The following is a 22,364-nucleotide window of genomic DNA, read 5'->3' as shown; positions in this document are numbered from 1 at the left end:
GAATTTTTGCTGTCTACTATAATTTTTTCCCCAAAATAGTTGATATTTACAATTTACAAAATAGCTTTGAATTTTCGGGGAAATTTTTTCCTCGAAAATTTCCTTTTTAAAATTTTTTTTCCAAAAAAATTAATTTTCTGTTAATAGCTATGAATTTTTGATTTTTTTCCTACAAATTTAATATTTGAAATTTAATTTAAAAAATAATTTTTTCCAACAAATTTAACTTTCTGTAAGTAGACATGAATTTTTGATTTTTTTTTTTCTAAAAACTTTATTTTTGAGCCCCCCCTCCAAACAAAAAATCCTGTGGATGCCCCTGAGGAGGATTTGCCTAGAAAATGTTTGCCTTGAACGTTTCTGCCCTGTGCGTATTTGCTTTGGGACGTTTTGCCTTCTGTCCTTTTTGCATTGTAAAGACTTTTGCCTTGGATGTCAATAAAGCATTAAAATAAGTAACTTGAGGATATACAATGGTGCAGCGTTTTAACATTTTTTAGCGAGATGTCACATTTCATATGACGTGACTCAGTTATTTTAGACTTAGACTCGGAGGTAATAAAGTAAAATGATTGATGAAGCACGCCTCACACTCTAATTATAAATTATGTGTGGAAAGAAGAAATTAATTTATTCATTGATTTTTGCTTTTTTGAATATCCGCCAAAGAGAAGAGGAGTTTTCAATTGTACATTTATAATTTATTAATTATTATCATGACAATGAAATAGTACAGTAATAAATGTAAAACTTATGATACAATAGTCAATTACTGTCAGAGGTGGGTACTTGGACTCGAGACTTGACTTGGACTCCATAGTTTAATTACAAAAAATATATTTTTACATTAATTATATATGAATAAATAACGCAGAGTTAACATCATCATCTTTGACTTGAATAAATAAATTAGTAGCTTAACAAAACTCCATATTATATAATCTTCTCTAGCTAAGCTAAGCCTATCTTCCAGTTCTCGAATGAGCATATTCTAAAAAGCAAAATATATTAAATAACAACATAACTCCTAATTATATCTCCAGTAATAACTAAACAGTACCTCTGGCGGAGAAAAAACGTTTCTCTGCACCAAGAACTCGTTTTGCTACTTGGGTTAAAGCTTTAGATAGTAATAAAAATGTTTGTTATTACAATTTTTACTGTTGTATTACAGTTCTAAACATTTGTGTTGATGGTAATCGCAGGAAAGATTCTATTAAATAGAGGTCTCACCAAGGTTAATAAAAATACAAGGTTACACCATCGTGTAATCGGGATTTCTAGAATTTTCAACCTGATCTATTGCACCGACTGCTAGGTAAGACAGTCATATTTTGACAAAACATACAACCACTTATTTACTATGACGTCAATATTTAAAGGCTTTTATTTTTATTAACCTTGAGTCTAACTATGCATTACAGCTAAATCAATTTAGAGTAAATTGACTCCCTCAAATAATCTTAGAATGGAAACAAGACTTTTTGTTTATTTTGAATGAAATTATCAAACATAATAATAAAATGACATACTGACGTCTCAACGAGAATCCTCAACACTAAATACATATGAATTGTTTTCATGATTTTTAGTTAATATTATAAATAAAATATTAGGGATCCAATATATAAACTGTATCGTAATGCTACGGGCTTGTCTAGCTCCTTTCAAATGCTTTGAAACGTGCGTATTAGAGGTTGAACAATTGACATTTGTGATTCTTTTGTTGACATTTAAAAAAAAAAAATTTCTCATAGGTAGAATAAAACGGTAAAAAATCCTATAACAAACCTTTTATAAGTAGTATTCCCTGTATTATGATCCAAGGCGATAACGTCACACAGCAAAATAGTACAAGGCGAAAATATCAAAAGGTAAAAGAGTGAAAAGGAAAACAAAAACGTATCAAAGCGAAAGCGCCACAAAGCAAATACACTCAAGACAAAAATGTTACAGCCAAATCTTCCTGTCACGGCGGAGTTGGTACAACAAATGTCCGACTCCAGTATTTTGAATTTCACCGACTACTACTCCGATGGACAATTGTATCCTAATATATTTTATATGATATATAAGTACTACTTAGCCTTTTGAGTGTAAATACTATAAATATATATGAAATTTATTGCTATAGTTAATGTAGTAAATTGTAATTGTCAACACTGTCTGTTAGACTTTACTCATTCTTCTTATTTCTTATAACTTTCTTTTTCCCCAAAAGATGGCGAAAGAGGAAGATACTAGATCTCTGGCCGGAAGACTTTTGAATTGATACTATTTTTTATATATAACTATTTTTAAGGTTAGGTGTACGCGTAACCCACCTACCTATATTCTAACTGGATACTCAATAGACAAAGAAAAGGAGTCAATCGTCAGATGATATTTTATGTTTAAAAACAAAACAAAACAGGAGTAGTAGTAGTATTGATCTAGTAGTCAATAGCTAAAAGACGAGTCCCTCTTTTCTCCTTTTTATTCAATGGGTTGTTCATCCAGTTATTATAGAGATCGGTGGTGTAACCCCATTGGAGAACCACTGATTCTGTATTTTATAATTTAAATTTAGGGGGTGCTGAAGTGAATTAACAAATGAACAGAGTAACAGCGCCATCTGAAGCTAGAGGATATTTAATACACTATATAACTAATACACAAGGGGTTCTTTCCCTAACTATTTTATTGTCAGCTGTCAATGTTTCTGCTTCTTTTATCCTAATCAGTGCTCTGAACGTAGATTGGTTGGGTTTGAATTTGCTCTTCTTTATCGGGTTACCTAAATAAACAAAAAGCTACCGTATATTTTGTTGTCAGCTGTCGATGTTTCTGCTTATTTTCCTCTTGGTCAGTATTCTGAGCGTTGATTTGTTGAATTATAATTAGCCCTTTTACACGGTGTTACCTCACCAACAAAAACAAAATATAGTGTCAGCTGTCGATAGTCAGCTGACAGCTCGTAATCATTGTTGTAAACGTTGACTGGTGTAACTATAACTTTCTCTTCTGCATAATGTTACTTCACCAGCACAAAAATATACCTTATATTTCATTGTCAGCTATAGAAAAATATGCTTCTTTTCTTCTAATCAGTGCTCCAAACGTTGATTAATAGAATAATAATTAGCTATTGTTAAGCTGTAAACAGCTCCCAGCAATTATTGAATAAAAACTCAATATTTGGAGAACTGAATTTGTGCCTTTTTCATGTTTCTTTTTGGAGGAAAGGTTGCGTGACGCAATAAAAGTAACAATGTGTCTTCATAAACAATACTTAATCATTCCCAACAATTATAGAATCATAACTCCATAATTGGTCAAAATTGGCTAGCTACTACTAACTGATTATGGCCTTTTTTCTAAATATTTTGAAGGAAAGGTTGCGTGTTATAATAAAAAGAACAATTTATTCACCTTCCCTTTGGTCTTTACATTGTGACGTTAGGTGGAAATGCTCTATATTATATATATTTTATTGAAATTCTTTATCAATAATTACAAGTCGATATAAGTATATTAGATACGTCGTATTAATATGTAGACTGCTGTCGTAACTAACATAATTAATGGTATTATTACAAATGTTAAAAAATACATATTGCTTAAATTAAACAGGAAAAGAAAGAAAAAATTGGGCTCAGCCGGGAATTGAACCCGGGACCTCGCGCACCCGAAGCGCGAATCATACCCCTAGACCACTGAGCCTTGTATATATACGATTTTGAAATTAACTATATTTAAACAATGTAAACTTTTTCGTATTTTTATCTCATCCCATTTTGTTCTTAATTTCCTTTTAAATACTAATTTCTTTATTAGTAGTGATAATGCATGAAACTTTACTTCATTGATGATCTTCTACTAGGCATCTCTTATACCTTATTCATAAATCTATTGCTTTACAATAGTTTATGACTTATATATATATATAAAGATTTGGAGTAATTCCACTTACAATAGATTCATATATAGATGATATATCAATCTACTATTAAATTATTTAAGTTTCACAGCTGGCAAATAATGTGTTTTGTCGAGAATGAAGCGTGCAACTTATGTAGAAAGCAGAGTAGTCAGCTTTTCTTTTCCCCCTCTATAGATATATATTTTAGAAAGTGGGGGGGAAGAGAGTTGCACTTTTTCCCACAGAGAGAGTATTTTTCCCCCATATGTTCGTTCTCCTTCTGGTTTTTGTTTGTTGTACCCTCTGAGTCATAATTTTTCTTCTATTGGATATCGTATAATCGTTACTACCACTCCTCTCCCCAGACCATCTGGCACATTTTTCAATTAATGAAGTTGATAACACTTTTATCATCATCTGGGCTATGAGAAAATACAATGTGCTCTTAATATAATACTAGAAACATAGGAACACAAATGGTTGCTAGCAGCCCTAGTAGTAAGAGGAGGACCGCCCCCCACCAAAAAGGAAGGGAATGAAATCCTTACCAGATGCTCCTTTCCCAAACAAAAATCCGCTCATCTGTGTCTCAAATACATACAATGTATGTATGCTAACTGATGAGTGATTATTTATTATTATACATTATTATGTGATAATAACGATTTAATAAAGTCAGTCATAAGGTACAAGGACTGAAAAGTCCCGTCCTTAATAAAAAAACCACGTTTTTCTTTTTTTCAAAATTTGCAGTATGATTATGATTATTACGATTGAGTAATCCCTTGAATGAGCAAAGTCCCCATAGCTAGTAATGAAAATCATGTGCATAATGACATGTTTAAAATAAGAAACCGAGAATCAACGTGGTAACCCTGAACATTTGAAGAGGGTTTTGGATGTCTTTTTTTTATTATAGATTTTTGCTTTTTCTCAATTTATTTTGCACGATAAATATTTCAAGTCGACATTCTATTTCGTTCCAGTTCAGTTTTAGGACTCCTTGTCCTTAAAAAATACCTCCAATATTACAGACATAAATAGGGGATGACTAGGGAGGGGATTACTGGGGAGCCCGAGGAGAAGGGATGAGCGATACTTATAGACAGAGATGATATGAGGCAAGGTTTATAGAAATACAAGGTTATACCATAACGCATGTACGACTGATGTTTGACTTCCCCCAATTTTTTTAATATTGACGTCATAGTGTGTGAATGGTTGCGTGTTTTATCTGTCTTTCTTGCCCAGCAATTGGTACAATACATCAAATTGAAAATTCTAACACTAGTGACGTAATAGACTTTGATTGGTTTCAGTTCTTGTCAAAATCTGTCTGTGTTCTCTAACAAATTCTAACATGCAATCTTAAGCTGTTTTTATTGTTATGTTATTCTTGTAGACAGAGCATCTAAGAATGAAGTCATAACTAGTGCGTATTCTGATGAAAGACGAGGAGTAACAATGAGGGTTTGCTTGGATTTTATCATAAGTGTAAGTCATACCATATAATGAAAATTGGGTTTTTTTAGCCATATTAAATAAGAAACGAAAATCAACATCGTAACCATGATAATAATTATTTTTTTTTGGTAAAGAGGAGCTTAGCTGTCATGACAATTAATTAGATCAGCTACAATCAGCTGTGACAAGGGAGTAGGAGGAAGGAAAGTAACAAGGGCATTGGTGGGAATTAATCAAATGTCGATCCCAATTCTAGTCTGAGTGCAACAAGGACTTGTAATTATTAGTTCACAATAACTTCTTGGTGTTACTCTCCGTCTTTTATAAGCACACACGAATTTAAGTACAATCGGGTTTTGAATATAATTGAATCTATTTAGGAAAGGATGCTCACTACTCAGGAATTAAATAATAATGACAATTGCCAAGGAAAAGAAAATTCATACTTCAGATTACTAATTTAAAAAAAAGAAAAAACGGGCGGGCTAAAAAATGATTTACAATACTAATCACAACACTATTCAAGCCATTGCTATGTTTGAACAGTATCTCCCCCCTCAAGAATCAGTGTAAGGTTTAAATACGAAATTGTTTTTGATCCATTGTTTTGGAAATATTTCAAAAAAGTAGGGTATGAAATTTTGACAGCTCTAGTTTGAAGGGTGGCACACACTGAAAATGAGATTAATTATAAAAAAATAGCACCATCTATATGTGAAGTAAGGGAATTTTCAGTTCATGTTTTATGTAGCTTGTCAACATTAAATCAAGCATGAATGATTATTTCCAAGGTTGAGTGTGGATTGCATTCATATTCTAATACGAATTACCCCCAATTTCTATGAACAAACATTTATTTTTAACCCTTGGCCTGCGGTTCAAATTGCAATCTTAAAGTAGCCAAAATAAAAGAAGGATAAATCGTCAATCAAATCAAATAAAGGTTTTAAAATACAGCTAAAATACTCGGTATATTGGTTCATCCTACAAAATTTGAAGACATCATTAATATTTATATCATATGTGGTTCATCAACTCAAAAACAAGCACGAGTTATTTTTATTTGTATTCTTCCGGGAATTATCCTCAATTTCTACCAATAAATACTACTTACTAACTTGTAGAGTGTGACGTAAATGTAATTTAAAGAAGCCAAAATTACCGTCACAATAAAATAATGATAAATTGTCTGTTTTGACATAGCCAAGAAACTATTCTCAAGCCAATCATGCAAGATTCCATTTGCTTTTTTGTTACATTTGACTTGAATTGTATTTGATTTTCTTCTCACAATGCTCGGAAGAGATAGTTCAATACTCGTACATCACTTGAATTGTGATGGCGTACACTTGGAGCAACTGAAAAATCCTCAGCATGATATAAATTTCCGATATACCGATTCAACTTGTCCAAGAAAATAATACTTGTGACATACTTATGTCTTACTTGTGACTCCCACATGTGTGATTTGGTTCCATGTCTACCTCAAGTGTGTTTTTCTACTTGACTTATGGCTTCGAATCTAGATAACTATGGAAATGTCATTTAATAATTGTTGTTTGGAAGCGTGCAGAGAGCCTAAACAAGAGCAAATTTGAATTCAACCAATCAATGCTTGGAAAACTGATAGAAGAAGTATAAAAGTCGACAATTGACTACAAAGAACTATGTAATTTTTGTTTATACGTCCAGAACGTTTTAGTGGACGTCATAAATTGTATCATAAATGAAGGAGACGTCATCTTCGGGTCTCATAGATGGTATTTTCACTACATAAAAATGAACAAATTTCTAATAAATCTTGATGAAACTCCCTCAAATGGCTTTAAGAATATAAAAGACTTAACATCTGCATTGAATACCACTTGATCTCAATGATTAACACTGATATTTGAATATCATCAGAGTAGTATGTATTGAAAATCCATATGAAATGTCTAAATTTGTACAATTATTATAATTTTTTGATCGATTAGAGACAAGAAAAGTTGGATCATTAGAGAAAAATATCTGTTTCTTTCCATTATAATAGTTAACTTTTATATATAATATAGAAATAAGATTGTATAACAATGTAATAACATATTTTCAATACATTTTAGGGTCTGATATATTATAAAACTATGCATTAGAGGTATATATTTTCGTTAGACAGTAAGATTTTAGTCATTTTATTTGTTGGTCCTATTTTGAGATGCAATGGTTGACTAAATTCCTTCATATTAATGAAAAAAAGGGTTTTACTTGTTATAAAACTTGGTTGTTAAGGTCCTCCCCCATAATAGTAACCAACATCAACAATGCTGACGTCACATCAAAACGCTCGATAGTACAAAGCCATATATAGGACAATTTTGAACGGCTAATATAAAAAACAAGGCACACATATTACTCCTATTTTCACAATATTGCATGAAGGGGAAGGAGTCTGGTAAAATTCTTAGGAGCAGCGTGTACATAATAAATACAAACATAATCAAAATATGCGGCCAAACAGCTGCACTGCTTTGTATTAATGGAAGCTAGCTGCAAAGAATTTAAAAAAGAAAAATCTCATATTATTTTTTTTCTGTTTTGTTAATCGATGCCTAGCAGGTGAATTTATGAAGAGTAGAGTAGAGAAGGGATGTTCTCACGGATATTATTTCTCCTCCTCAGTACTCCTCACTACTGCTGCTGCTGTTGTTACTAGCGTATGTTCATAAGGCGTGCCTTTCTCTCTTGACTATAAAATAAACTCCCTCCCCTCTAACCTCCATTAGTTTTCAAATACATCTCCTATCGATACGTTGGTTTCTGTGATAAATTCCATCCTTGCGTGTGTGCGTGCTCTTAGTACTGTCGTTAATAATTCTAACAACTCACCAAACCTCATCCATAACGATAAAAATGGTCTGTTTATCACCATCCTCATCCTCCAAAATCTCTCCCAAGAGCTCCTCCGGAATCATTTCCTCACCCATTCGTAATAGAAAAGTGAATGGATCCAAACGTGTTCTCGTAGAAAGAGAATTCACGGCTCTCAAGTCTCTTCTTCCATCCCTTGCAACGGATTCTTCCGCCTCACCCCTAGAGGTTGTTCTTGAAGCCATTACTTATATTCAAAGCCTGGAGTCTCGCCTCGTTGGAGAGTCAAGTGATGCTTCCGATCTCAAATCAAGTTTTCTGTCCGTCTATGGAAAAGCTTAAAAAATATGGCTTTAGAAGTCCTTCTCATCATTTAGAATTCATTCTGTTACCGTTCAAAGTATTTATTCACTCATCAACAACAAACCAAAAAATATTCTTGTCAATGTTTTAGATATATATTGTCTGTATCTATTTAATACATGATACATATTAAATAATTAATAATCTTTCCGTGTCAATAAAGGCATTATTTAAGCATAATAAGTTCCTATTGTTTTATTGATTATATAACTCATAAGAATTATAATGATATATGTCCACTGGGATTGTTGTCGAATTTGGTTAGTAATTATTCAACACGAATATATATTATAAATGTACACAGCGTTGCTCAAAGAAATCTGGTGTATATTGAACTAATTTTCCAAGTCACTGGGCAAGTTATTCAATGACGATACGATAGCAGCTGGACCAAATCTCCTTTTTCAACAAATAAAAACTTAAAAATGTAGAGAATGTCTATCGTATCTACCTTATAATAGACACATGATAATAGATTTTGGTTAATATAATTCATAGAATGCGCATGACAAAATTACCAACATCAATCACCTCCCCATCTTTTTAAAAAAGGTCATGATGTGTGAACGGATGTTACTAAAAGAATGAAAATGAACTAACAAATGATTCATGATTTTCCACAACATTGGGAGTACATACATCGTCTATTAATTATATGACCCCATGTCTCGTTAAGTATATTATTTTATATCCCTCTTTAACGAATTTTTAAATTGATCTCGGGTAACTACTTTTTCTTGGGCTAACTTGTAGATATCTTTCGGTCTGCAATGGCATAATTTTTTGTTTTTTTAGAAATCAACCTGTTGAACATGGATTACATCGTTACCTTGATTACATCACGCAACCTTTCCTGCAAAAAGAAACCGAAATAGGCCCGAAATCAGTGGGTAGTTAGCCAAACAAGTCAATAACATTAAGTGCTATTTATGTTCAAGTACTCCCAAACTATCATTGCCATATTATTTCTCCGCCATTTTTAAAATGAATTATAAATATATATTCCATAATATTAAAAATCTATATTATATATTTTTATTCGATACTGTATTATAATATTGATCAGTAATATTTTACTAAAAGCGTAACTATACATTTGTATTTGTATATTATAGCCAAAATTTATTCATATAAATAAAAACATGGCCAATATATATAAAAATATATATAGGGGGGTATTTAAAATTATTATTATTGTCTTCCTCCGTGCCGGGCTGAAGGATGCAAATAACTCCATAGATAATGATGATAGAGGGCTTAAATTGATATTTACAGTGTCATGCTAGAATTTTAAATTGGTGCAGTTTGACCAAATCGCGTTATTGGAACCGGATTTATTCCTGAAAAACCAACATTTCTAACATCTGTTTAGAGGAGAGGAAATGATTTCTGTACGAGTTACAACTTGTGTAGTAACATTGTACAAGTGGCAATTTTTTGATCTTAAAATGCAATATTTAGTTAGAATGTAAGTCAATCTATTAACCACATATTAATTGATTTTATCATTTCATTTTGATTTTTTTAGGATTATATGGTTATTATGTATTTATGAGTAATATAACACTGGGTATTTGAACTTCATAATGTGGTATAGAATACTTATATTTTTGTAATTTGTATTAAAATAGTCAGTAATTACACACTTAATATACTGATCATCCATGGAATATTCAATGATTGCAATATCCTCATCCAAAGTACACTAACTCCTTCATTTATAATTATTAATCCCATTTTTTGTTAGTAATATGATTGTACAAGTTGAAACTCGTACACAAAATATATATTCATGATGATTTGTATTTTTTTAAGGACTTGAATGATTTCTAATTAATTTATGAAAGAAACTAATTAAAATGAAATAACTCTTTGAAGGACAGTTTTTAGAGAGAGGCGCCTTCTCGTCTTTAGGACACCTGGGATGGATTTTAAAATAATAATATGTTGTTTATTTTTTTCATATGTTTATGGGAAGGGTTGGTTGTTGGTCGTAGGTGTTTGAGAATGATGATTCCTTTATGTTCTTAATTATTGTACTTTCATGAGAAAATTTCCAATTTTCTATTCCTATAAAAAATATAAATGGTTCATCCCTAATTTACAACAAAAGTAGTCGGCAATTGATTGTTGTCAAATGGATACTTTTGTTATTGATGATAATGATTATTATTTTCTGTCTTTATAGCCACTTCTTCTATTTCTGTGGAAATAGAGATTTTTGTCTCCTTTCTTTACCTCTTTGTTTCTTTTGCAAATATTCCCATTATGTTGATATATATGGGTAGTCTCCTTTTGTTCACCCGTCACCATCCCTGTCCTTTCTTGGAATGGGTACTTTATAGTTGTGTGGATGAACATAGTACATTTAGGCTTGTAAATCGTAAGCATTTTCGTTATGTAAAAAAAACCCTGACAATTTGACGAATGAGTAATCAGCTTAACTGTCATGACTTTTTATTAAATTAGCTATGAGATGAAGCAAATACCGGGTGGTCCATTGAAATCTGTACACTTACTAATTCAATAATTAATGAAGGTAAAGGCATTGAAATTAATTTATTTTTCGGTATATTAAAGCATAAACAATTAGTTACAAGACAAACAAAAAACTGAGCTCTTTTGTTTACTTACATGTGGAGGAAATTACATTTGAACGTAATCGACAACCTTTCATTCGTTCACTCCAAGAAGTTGGACATCTCCAAGACCACCGTCTACGACATCAGAAAGTCAGAAACGTTGGAGAGGAAGAAGGGGTTTGTCAAAAAGGGCGAATTAGAACCGGGGGAGTTAAAGAAAACAGCCTAGGCCAATCCCCTCAAATTCATGAGGGCTCATGCAAAAGATCTCGGGATTTCACAGCAGACTGTCCATAGAGTGATAAAAAAGTGGGTGGAAAAAGCTTGTGAGGATGGAGAGGCCTCTTTTGGCACTAGCAATAAAAGAAACACACCTACTCTATTGCAAGACTCTTTTTTGACACTTTTTGGGTGCTTGTCGAGTACAAGGCCTACAGGGTACGTCATCCGAACAACGAGGTCCTCAAAGCCACTGTCAGTCAGCACTGGGACGCCGTGACAGAGGAATACATCTGCAGTGGGTGCCAGGACTTCCACCGACCTCTGGAAGCAATCACTGCTGCTAAGGGCGGCTACATTAATGATTCAAATTTATGTCCTGTTCAGTGGAGTCCTGTATATCAGTCCTAAAAATTTGTAAAGGTCGATCTGTTTGACGTATTTTTTTTATAAACCGTCATTCGATTAAAAATGAAGCGAACTATTTATCAAAATGGCCTTTTATTATTTTGAACACCCCTCCCCCCCTCTCCCAAATAAAAATCCAAGCACAGATCCTGCATGTAACCAAGGCAAGAGTGTAGGGAAAACATAAATAGATGGGATGATTTGTTTTCATTTCTTTCCTTACTTTAAACTTGAATTTGAATTAGAAATTTGTTTGTTTTTTATAATATAAATTCCAATTTTTTGTAGGGAAATAATTTCGAATCCTCTTTTTTTGAGGAAATAAAAAACGGAGTCCTTTTTATGATACTTTTCCCAATATTTATTAATTTATGAGAGATCTACTCTTTTGCAAAGTCCTTATTTCTTATAGACACGTGCAGAGTCGGTACAAAAGATCCCCATTGTCCCCTCCTCTAAAACCCTCATCTATGGAACACATTTTGTTTAATGTCATCATCAATCGTGTTTGATGTAGTGTTGTGTTAGTTCTTGTTCAGTCGGTCCAGTCGAGTCTTAGTACCGACCCTATCGGTCCAAAGAGCTGTCACTAGATAGAACTGGTACGTGTGGGTCCATGGAATAATTCATATTGAAGGTTTATTAAATTTATATGAGCATTGCACATATCTTGTAAAAAATATTTATATTTTAATTTTAATGGAATAAAATACGAACATATTATTATTTTTTCCCTTTGTTAAATAATTATAATTTATTCAAATATATAACAGAGTAATAAAAAAAGGAAAAACAATCTCAATGACGTCACGAGGGATCAATTTTACTTTTTTTGAGGGCCGACAAGTGCGACTGCACTGGACTGAACTAGACCGCGGTCCTCGTTCCTAAATAAGAACTGATACAACACTAGTCGGATCGGTCCAATATTGCATTACTAGCCAGTCTTTTTTCTTCTCCCCCTTTCAGTCCTTTTTTGTAATCAGTTCAGTCATTTTTCCCACTCATTTGTAAGGATCCTAAGGATCAAAAAGTTGGTCCTTTAGTCAAACGGTGGTACCTATTTTTTTATTATGTTCAATTTTACTTTAGATTTTAAGAAAATGAAAACGAAGGAAATAATATATACTTATGTAGCTAGAACGACTAAAACTTTAAAATTCAAATATTTTGTCTCTACAATAAAGATTGGTATAAAAATTCAAGAGCTGAAATGACGTAGTTAGTAACTTCGTCCTTTAAGCTGATGTAGTTACCATTAAAGACCGATAAGGATCGGTCCTAAGACGAACAAAATTAATCAGGACCGGATTGATAGGACTTTTTTTTTGACCGATCCAACTCTAGCTAATCATCAATCATCATATATATCTGCTAGTGATGTCATCATCAATATATCTTAGAGGTATAAACATCGAACACGGCATAAAGCATGTAACTCCTCCTTTAAAAAAAAATGCAATTAATAATTTAGGGCTCCTTCCGTCCTCAAATTTTAATACGGCGTCTTAAATCTTTAGATTACATCCAAAAGGGATGTAAAAGTTATCAAATAGCTCCCAATTTGCAGATTAATATCATGCAACATCATCAATCATCATATATGTCATCGATGTATAACAAGGCAATATCTCAACTGGTATACAAATTTACAGTGTATTTCATTGTCTGCTGTCGATTTCCCCCTTCTTTTCCCTAATATCAATATTCTGAGCATTAATTAATTGAACTCTAATAATCTATTGGTTAGATATGACCGTCAACTTCCAACAATTATTAAGTAATAATTCCAAAGTTGAGAAGAATTGCTATCAAAATACCAACTGTTTTTTGCCTTTTTCTTTTTATAGGAAAGGTTTTGTGTTAGTGTTTATAATATTCATATATTATCTAATTAAGCCTTAATTAAGAGGAATGACACACCATTCTCATACGTGAAATATACATACAGTGTGATTAAAAAAACATAGTAACGATTTGATTTGTTTATTATGTATTCAATCTTTATAATAATTTAACAAGAAACAGTTGATTATAATATAACATAAGAAAGTATTTATAGTATACAAGTTTTTCAAAATCGTCACCTTTAGCCTTAATAACCGCAGATAATCTGTTTTTTAACGGTTGCAGAACTCGACCGCACAATATCTTCATCCAATTATTCCTCTTGCTGGTATAAAGATCAAATGAACATATCCACAGTTTTTGAGGTTTTGTAGAAGCCTTCCTTTTGAGAATGGAGTAGAATGTGAGAATAAGGTGATTATCAGGTATATAAAATGAAGTCGTCAAAGTCGTTTTTACAACACTCTTGAACAAATATTGGCAGTGGGACTGATGGGGTCCCATCTTCCTCGGAACAATATGAAGTTAAGCTATGGTGTGTCTTGGACCATGTAAGAACTATGTTTTTGTTGGATTGAACTTCTCAAGACAAAGCTTTACTCACCATTCTTTTTATAGGGGTTTTCTTTTCCCAGGACATGACCTCTTTTTATAACCTGCACTTTTTTTATAAATTCATGATATGTTTGCTTTTTGAGGATTAAGTCAATTTTTCGATTAAAAATAAAAGTCAAATTAAAAATGAGGAAATACAAGTAAGAAATTATTTTAGTAATCCCGATACCGGGTGTGTATTTGAAAATGAGTACATTTTGAATCTGGAATGTTAACAATTTTAACGGAAGCAAAGGAAACTACATTAACTAAATTTTCTACAGATTTTGGCACATATAATGCGATTTTTATTCTAATTTTTAGTCTCCATCAACTTTGATAACGGCCTAGATACCCCACCGGGAGCTCTGTAAGGTGGTTATAATGTCATTGGGACAGATGGAGTTTCAATGCTCATCAAGAGACCCATAGAGAGAGTCGAGATTCAGTGGCCTTGTTCGCTACACCCTGGCCTTAACATGCCGCCAGAAAGAAAAATCGAGTAACTTAGGATCTGGCGATTATGGGGGCAAATGGTTTTATACCACAATGGATTTTTAATCTCCAAAAAGGACTGTGTAATCTTTCCTGCGTTTGTAGGTGCATCATCATGTTGAAGTTCTTCTCGATCATATTACTGTCATTATGGATTTCTTGACGTTATCAATAATCTGTCTCCTTGACTAAATCAAGTTTCGAATCTCTGCTGGGGAATATTTTGTGCATAGTAGAGCAGTACTCGATTCTTTTGTCTCTTTGGGAGCCCATTGTTGATTGATTGTGTTAATTCTTTTTGAAGGGAGGTGTTAGTACACACAGTTTGTCAGCTGACGGGAGGAATGATAAATTCCTCCCGTCATGTGTTTTTCTTTTCCCTCTTTTTACAAGTGTCCATATTTCAACTAAACACCTGGTAAACAATATATAACATTCATCAATATTTCAGATATTCTTCAATTTTATAAATCTCAAAATATTAACAACCCCCTTAAAACTGTCTCTGATCCGTCCAAATGTTCTCTTTTTAAGAAATTAAAATATGGCAACCATATTTCAATCTCAAATTATGTATTTCCAACGAGACCAGACATTTTATGAATATATAAAAAGTCTCCAGGCACTTCGAACAAGATGTTAAGAAGACAGTATGTGTGGGAAATAGAATAAAATTGGTCACTTGAACACGTGGTTTGATTAACTGTAGGGTGGTCGAGTAAATATATCTATTGAAATTTAAAAAAATAAGGATTAAATAACAATACATTTGTATTGATTGTAATAGACATATTTTTGATCTATTTAAAAAAAAATAATATTATACTTCTATTCTTAGTCAATTTTCAACTTTTTTATACCACAGAAAACTGGGAACTTTATGAATTTATAAAAAAGTTCACGTATATGCCAGACAAGATATCAAAAGATCAGAAAATGGGCGCTGTTTTGCCATTGGAACGGGGAAAATTAAACGATGAATGCAATATTTCTTAAACGGCGCTAATTTATTCGCAGTTTTTTTATTGTTCTCCAAATACATCTTTTACCTGACGAAACGAAGGCCATGGGATCAATTATTATCCATATTTAATTGCCTACAAGAATACTTTTTCTTAAGAACAAATAATCTGCGTACGTATAATGATTAAATGACGTCATTTGTAGTACTTCAAATCGAACCCTCACGCGGGAAAAACTTTTTTTTCCACCTAACTTATTCAATTTGGGCAAAAATGGATCACGTGTTTGAACAAATGAATGGAAATAAAGTAACAAATGAGCGCCTGAACGGAATTATTATCGTCAATTTCTATTGGCAAATTATTCTTATAACCCCTTTGGGTGATTTGCAAATTGCACTTTTAAAGTAATGCAAAATTGATTGTCACAATAATAAATTCATATACATATTTTTGACTGCAAAGTCTATAGTTGACTCAAATATTGGACTGCATATATACGGTGATGGTTTGCTAAGTTTCATTCCCTAAAAATAAATTTTTTCTGTATTTATTATTATATTTTCAACATAGTCTCCTTGTAACCCTAAAAACTTCTCCCATCTCTATAATACGTCCAAATAGTACTCGGCGTTTGTCTCTGCAAAATGATTCACACGAGACACTTTTAGTTTTTGGACTCAATTACTCCAAGTTGGAGTTAATTAGACGCGTCAAATTTTAACACAACAAGCCTTTATATGTCTGCTATAGTTTGAATCTTTTTAAAAGTTACACTTTCAAAAAAAAAAATCTTTAATGACAGCTCAAACATCATTTTTGTCCTTTTTTCAAAAAAAAATACTCATATGAATTCACTCAAACGACTGTTATATAATAACTACCCTTACAAAATGGCTAAAACTTTGATAAGTGACTGTCAATAGTCACTGGTTAGATTTTAATATTTTTATTTACGAGTGCTGCCATCTGAGGTTGGAAACTTTTCTCATCCCCCTCATATAAAATGTAAAAAAAAAAAAAAACATATAGGCATTTTCTCCTGTTCTCAATTTTGTTAAAGATTGTTTTTATGTTGAAGCACCACATGTCTGTGGTAGATCCTTAATAGCTCTTAAGTGCTTCATACATAGGAAGGTAATTCTATGAAGGGTATATAATACAAGTTGTATCAATTAAAGAAATCATGACGCATACTAGCTACGTTTATATTTCGTATTTCCTAAAGAATTCTTCGTAATTGCAACCTTTGACCCTTTTTATTTTGTCTACAGACAAAATATAAATGAAATGAAATATATTACACACATGATTCATACAATCAGGAAGACCTCAATTTACTCTATACAACCCGTTCATTGGCTACCTAATGTATGAGCGGAAAGACCTCCAAAAAAGTCAAACCACAAAGTGTACCTAAATAAATATCTTCATACGCCTTTTTCAATACATTATATTATATGACCCTTCGACACTAAACAGGGGCGTCTGCAGGATTATATTTGGGGGTCTTGTTTCTTAGAAATTTTTTGAAAAAAAAAATCCAAAGATTAAAATTTTTGAAAAAAATTTCAAAAATCCATAGCTTTTCCCAAAAAATTCCAAATATTAAAATTATTCGAAGAAAATTTCTAATTTTCAAAAAATTCCAATTTTATTGAAAAAAATTTCAAATATTATATATTAAAATTTTTAAATCCAAAGTTATTTATAGAAAATTAAATTAAAATAAATTGATAGAAAATTAATTGAAATAAATTTCAAATATAATTTTTTTGGGAAAATATTTCAAAAAATTTACAGCTGTCCACAAAAAATAAATTTTTCCAGAAAAACATATCAAATATTAAATTTTTGTAAAAAGAATATTAAAAAACCCATGGCTATTCATTGAAACAAAAAAATTTTAGGAATTTTTTTAAAAATCCATAGCTATTCATTAAAATTTAAAATTTTTTGAAAAAAATTGTAAAATGAAAATTCAAATATGACTTTTTTTCCAAAAAAATTCAAACATCTACAGGTATGATAAAAAAAAAAAAAAAAGAAAGAAAATCAAAAATGAAATGTTTATGGAAAATTTTTTCAAAAATTAAATTTTTCGGGAAAAAAATCAACTCTGCTCATAATATACAGGAATGACCTTTTTTTAAGAAAATAAATCCCCCTATTTTAAATTCTAGTAAAAAGCAAAAATTCTTTAATTTCGAGGGGGAGAGGTACAGCGGTCTGCAGACGCCCCTCCTAAAACAGAGTAGAATTATTTTTTATTTCTCACTCATTAAAATAGAGTCTGTGTTAATATATTTATATTTTTCGAATAATTATCTTCTAATTGGGTTAATAAAATATTCTGATTTACCCTTTGGAGTTGCCGCATATGCCTCTTTTTGGTAAAGAAAGGAAAAATGATTAATTCTATCTGAGAGGGGCTATCCAGGCAAAATAAAATATCAGCAATATCATGAATGTTTTAAGCTATAGTTAACATTCGTGAGTATCTAAACTCAAGTTTGAATATAAAACCTACAAATTGACACAAATATATTCATGAAATGTTCAATTGTAAAAAATAAAGTCTATTTTCTTGATATTTATTCAACATTGTTTTTGGGTTGACGGGCCACATATGTATTGAGTGGCGACCCAATACTTGCAGTAAAAAAAATTCCAAAATTATCCAAAGAAATAATATATTCTTTGGAAAAAAATATCAAAAATCAATAAAATGCAACTCAAAACCTATTTGAGATATGTTTAAATACTATAGTTAGCTATATTTTATATTCAATACGTCCTTCTTTCAAGCAATACCAGCCTCGACTCACCAGCAAAACAATAGACAGCTCCTGATGATCAAGGTCATGCCCAATGCATACCACACTACCATGATGGCAGCTCGAAGATAATCCAAATTTGGATGAGAGGTGAGGAAGACATTCTTCTCCAAGATACCCCAAACTGCAAAGTCCAGTGAGTGTATGGTATGGCTGGAGGAGAGGCACCTGGAGGCAGGCTAGAAGTTGTTGCTGCAGAAGTTTTGCTTTTTCTTGGCTGTATAGGGGCTGTAATTGACTTCTTGATGTTGCACTTAGTCCAAATGGAGATGCCAACGTTTTCTGCAGCCTTCTCGCCATTGGCCAACGGGGTGGAGGATATTGCAGAAGCATTTGTTGCCCTGACATTTTTATACTTAGTGACATAGGCCTCCCAATCTGAATATAAGTACAACTATGGTACATGGAATCGTTTTCTGAGGAAAATAGAAAATATTTTTCCGTTTTGAGCTGTTTTGTTTAACCTAAAACGGGGTTTTTAATACTGCCTTCTAGAGCAGAAGAATTTGACAATGACGTTTTTTTGTTATTTACTTGTATAATCTTCCTTGACAACAAGAGGATGAATTAATGTATACACACCGAATGCGCTCATTTTCCCATCTATAATAATAAGTTAAAGTTAATAGAAATATAAGGTTAGACCATCAGTAAATCGGGCTTACTAGAATTTTCAATTTGATGTATCGTACCGACTGCTTGGTAAGATAGTTGTTTCTAGACATATACACACTTATAGTCTATGACATCACCATTGCTATAATTTTTAATTTAATGTATCGTATCGACTGCTGAGTAAGACAAACATACAACACACGCAACCACTCATACACTATGACGTCAATATTAAAAAGCGCAGTGGAAGTCAATCATCAGTCCTACACACGTTATTGGAATAAAGAGCCTTTTAGAATTTTTAATGCCCTATGGTGTATAAATTATGCACAACTACAGGGCTTATTTTTTATTTATGTAATCTCTCACAGAGCCCTTCAAGAGGCACCCCGATTGATAACCACTGCTTAAGAAGTCTTTTGAAGTAGAGCAATTTATGGGGTAGGAGAACTGATGGGGTAGGAGAACTGATGGCGTAGCAAGCATTGCCTAGAAGTTGAGGTAGTTGTAGGGCTCTCAAGTTTTGAAATCCGATGGATATGATATTTTTAATAGTACTTCTAGTGCTCCTCATCCGTTTTATGACGTCATTCAAGAAATAAAATAGCTTTTATAGATGAAGAATTGTGCATTTAAACAAAAATTAAGCATTAAACCGCAGTTGTGGCTTATTTGAAGTCCTTTATGAGGAAAAAGGTTGTCTTATAATTGAAAGAATATTGTTCTAAATTAGTTATTTTGGACTCTTTTGATTGATGATGCGTTGTAAATGCGTGATTCTCACGCCAAATGCATGAAATACTGTTGACATTCTATTCCCATTGTTTTATTTTGATTAATGCGTTTCACCAAACCCTTTTTGGTGAGGGATTTGCTCTTTCATCCCTCCCCCTCCAATGGCTACGCCATCTTGTAAAAATCAAGTCAGCATTCATAAACAATGATTCAACAACAACATAAATTATTAATATTATGTATAACAAAGATATTTTATTTTATCTATCAACCGTTTTTCTAACAACCTTCCTTCTGTATATGACTATTACAACATTATATACAATCTGAGAACACAGCGTTTAGAAATGATAATTTGCCTCTTATTATTCTCTAGCTCATGAGCTATCTTGATATTTCTTCGTTACCGAAAGGAAGAAAACAAGAATAAAAATAAAAAATAAGAAAAATACACCTTCGTCGTCTCTAAAAAAAGATAGCATTTATTTCAAATCTTTTTCTTCTTTTTACACGTGCAAGAAAATCCAAAGGACCTCCATTAAAAACAAGAAAGAAGGAGAAATAGCCCAGGTGTGTGAGGACGCCATCTTTAATGGCTTTTTATTTTTATTGTTATTGGAAGAGCAGCGTCATAGACATACAACTTACATTCATACACTACGAAACAAGAGGGAACACTGAGAGAAAATGAACTACCTTAAAATACACGCAATCTCGACAAAAAAAAAATTGGATTAATTGTAATCACGGTGATACCGTTACTGTACAACGCAACCTTTCCTCTAAAAATAACATAAAATCATCTGGTAGTTTGCGGAATAAGTCAATCACACCAACTGCTATTTATTTCTTTAGTACTCCCCGATTAGCATTCTCATATTATTTCTCCACAGTTCTTCAAATGAATTTCATAATATTAAAATCCTACATGTTTTTTTATTCCCTACTGTAATTTAAAATTGCTGAGTAATATTTTATAAAAAGCGTAGCTATACATTTCTATTAGTATATTTATTCGTATAAATAAGAATATGGCCAATATATATAAGGATACACGATAAGGGATCAACATCAACTTGTATTCCTGTCCTTTTGCAAACAGAGCAGAAGTACAGAATAACTTAATGCTTTGTTTATTGATCAAAAAGGATCAATCATGTAATTGCCATGATGTATCAAGTCAGACGAGGGAATCGACGTGGGGACGTGAAAATCTTAGGATCCGAATAAAAGAAATGCAGCGAGTCCTCCTCATCCAATTTATCAACTCATTCAATTTTTTAAATATGTACTGATCAAAGAAAAATATTGCATCTGAACAAGAATTTGCAGTAAACCACTTTTTGGCTTGTTTTTAACACTTTATGTGGCTTCCATGGAGACATTGTGGTTGCAAATAAGTTATTTATAACTTATTTGATTGATGATGCGTGAGACATGCAAAGTGTGGCGTGAGATTGAGTGCAAATGCGTAAGTCTCACCCCAAATATGTCAAATTTCTTGTACATTTTCTTCCCCATGCTTTATTTGGATTCGTGCGTTTGACTAAAAACACTTGAGGGATTTGCTCCTTCCTACACAAGAAGTTGTATTTTCTGTTTTTTTGGAATCGGAGCATAAGTAGAGAATAACTTATTACTTTTTGATTCATCAAAAAGAATAAATTATTAAATAGTCATGACCTATAAAGTCGGATGAGGGAATCGACAGCTGACAACGATATACAGTGTGTATTTTTGTGTTAGCGAGATGACTAGTTTACTTTGTATATACCCGTTATTATTGTTCAAATACGGCGTGACCTCCTTAATATTGTATTTTGTTGTCAGCTGTTGAATTTCTGCTTCTTTTCCACTTAATCAGTGTTCAAGATGTTGATTGATTGAATTAGAATGTGCTCTTGTTAAACTCTAAATAATTCATAGCAGTCATTGATCAATAGTTCCTTATATGGGAAGAATTGTGTGACTACCAACTGATTTTGGGCCTTTTCCCCTGTTTTTCTGTGGAAATAAGGTTGTGTGACACAATAAAGGGAACGGCGTGCTAAACGTTGATCAGGCAGCCTTACATACGAAAAGAAACGGGGGAAAAAGGCTTAAAGAGGAGTTATTATTCAATAATTATTGAGAAGAGTTCACAAAATAACAAGAGATAATGTTAATTCAACCAATCAAAGTTCAGAACACTGATTAGGGGGAAATAGAAACAGAAATATATACAGCTGACAACAAAATAAACTGTATATTTTTATGTTAGTGAGGTAACACCGTGTGATTGGTTGAATTCAAATAAGCTCTTGTAAAGAGCTCTGAACAATATTCAATTAGAAGTTGACTAACTGATTTAGGGCCATTTCCCCCTTGTTTTTGTAATAAGCTTGGGAAGATATTTAGAATCTTACAACTTCACAAGTAGAACATTATTTAACCATGCTCTCAAGATTTTAAACAAACTTTGATTAATGAAGAATGCAAACAAAAACATTTATTG

General features: G+C 32.2%; 1 long non-coding RNA gene and 1 other non-coding gene across 2 annotated transcripts; both read right to left on the bottom strand.

Annotated features, from left to right (window-relative positions):
- Nucleotides 1-3,630: 3,630 nt before the first annotated feature.
- On the bottom strand, nucleotides 3,631-3,702 carry TRNAP-CGG (transfer RNA proline (anticodon CGG)). The gene has a single exon. It is a non-coding gene; the product is annotated as a tRNA-Pro (tRNA).
- A 3,686-nt stretch (nucleotides 3,703-7,388) lies between these two features.
- Nucleotides 7,389-8,804, bottom strand: LOC139906146 (uncharacterized). The gene is made up of 2 exons (XR_011781472.1): nucleotides 7,610-8,804; nucleotides 7,389-7,549 (listed from the first exon to the last, which is right to left on the bottom strand). It is a non-coding gene; the product is annotated as an uncharacterized lncRNA (long non-coding RNA).
- Between the last annotated feature and the right edge of the window lie 13,560 nt (nucleotides 8,805-22,364).

The sequence above is a fragment of the Lepeophtheirus salmonis genome, chromosome 8 (genome assembly GCF_016086655.4).
Source record: "Lepeophtheirus salmonis chromosome 8, UVic_Lsal_1.4, whole genome shotgun sequence".
NCBI classification, from domain to species: Eukaryota; Metazoa; Arthropoda; class Copepoda; order Siphonostomatoida; family Caligidae; genus Lepeophtheirus; species Lepeophtheirus salmonis.
Note: the sequence above shows the minus strand (reverse complement) of the source record. Positions and strands in the feature narration are given on the sequence as shown.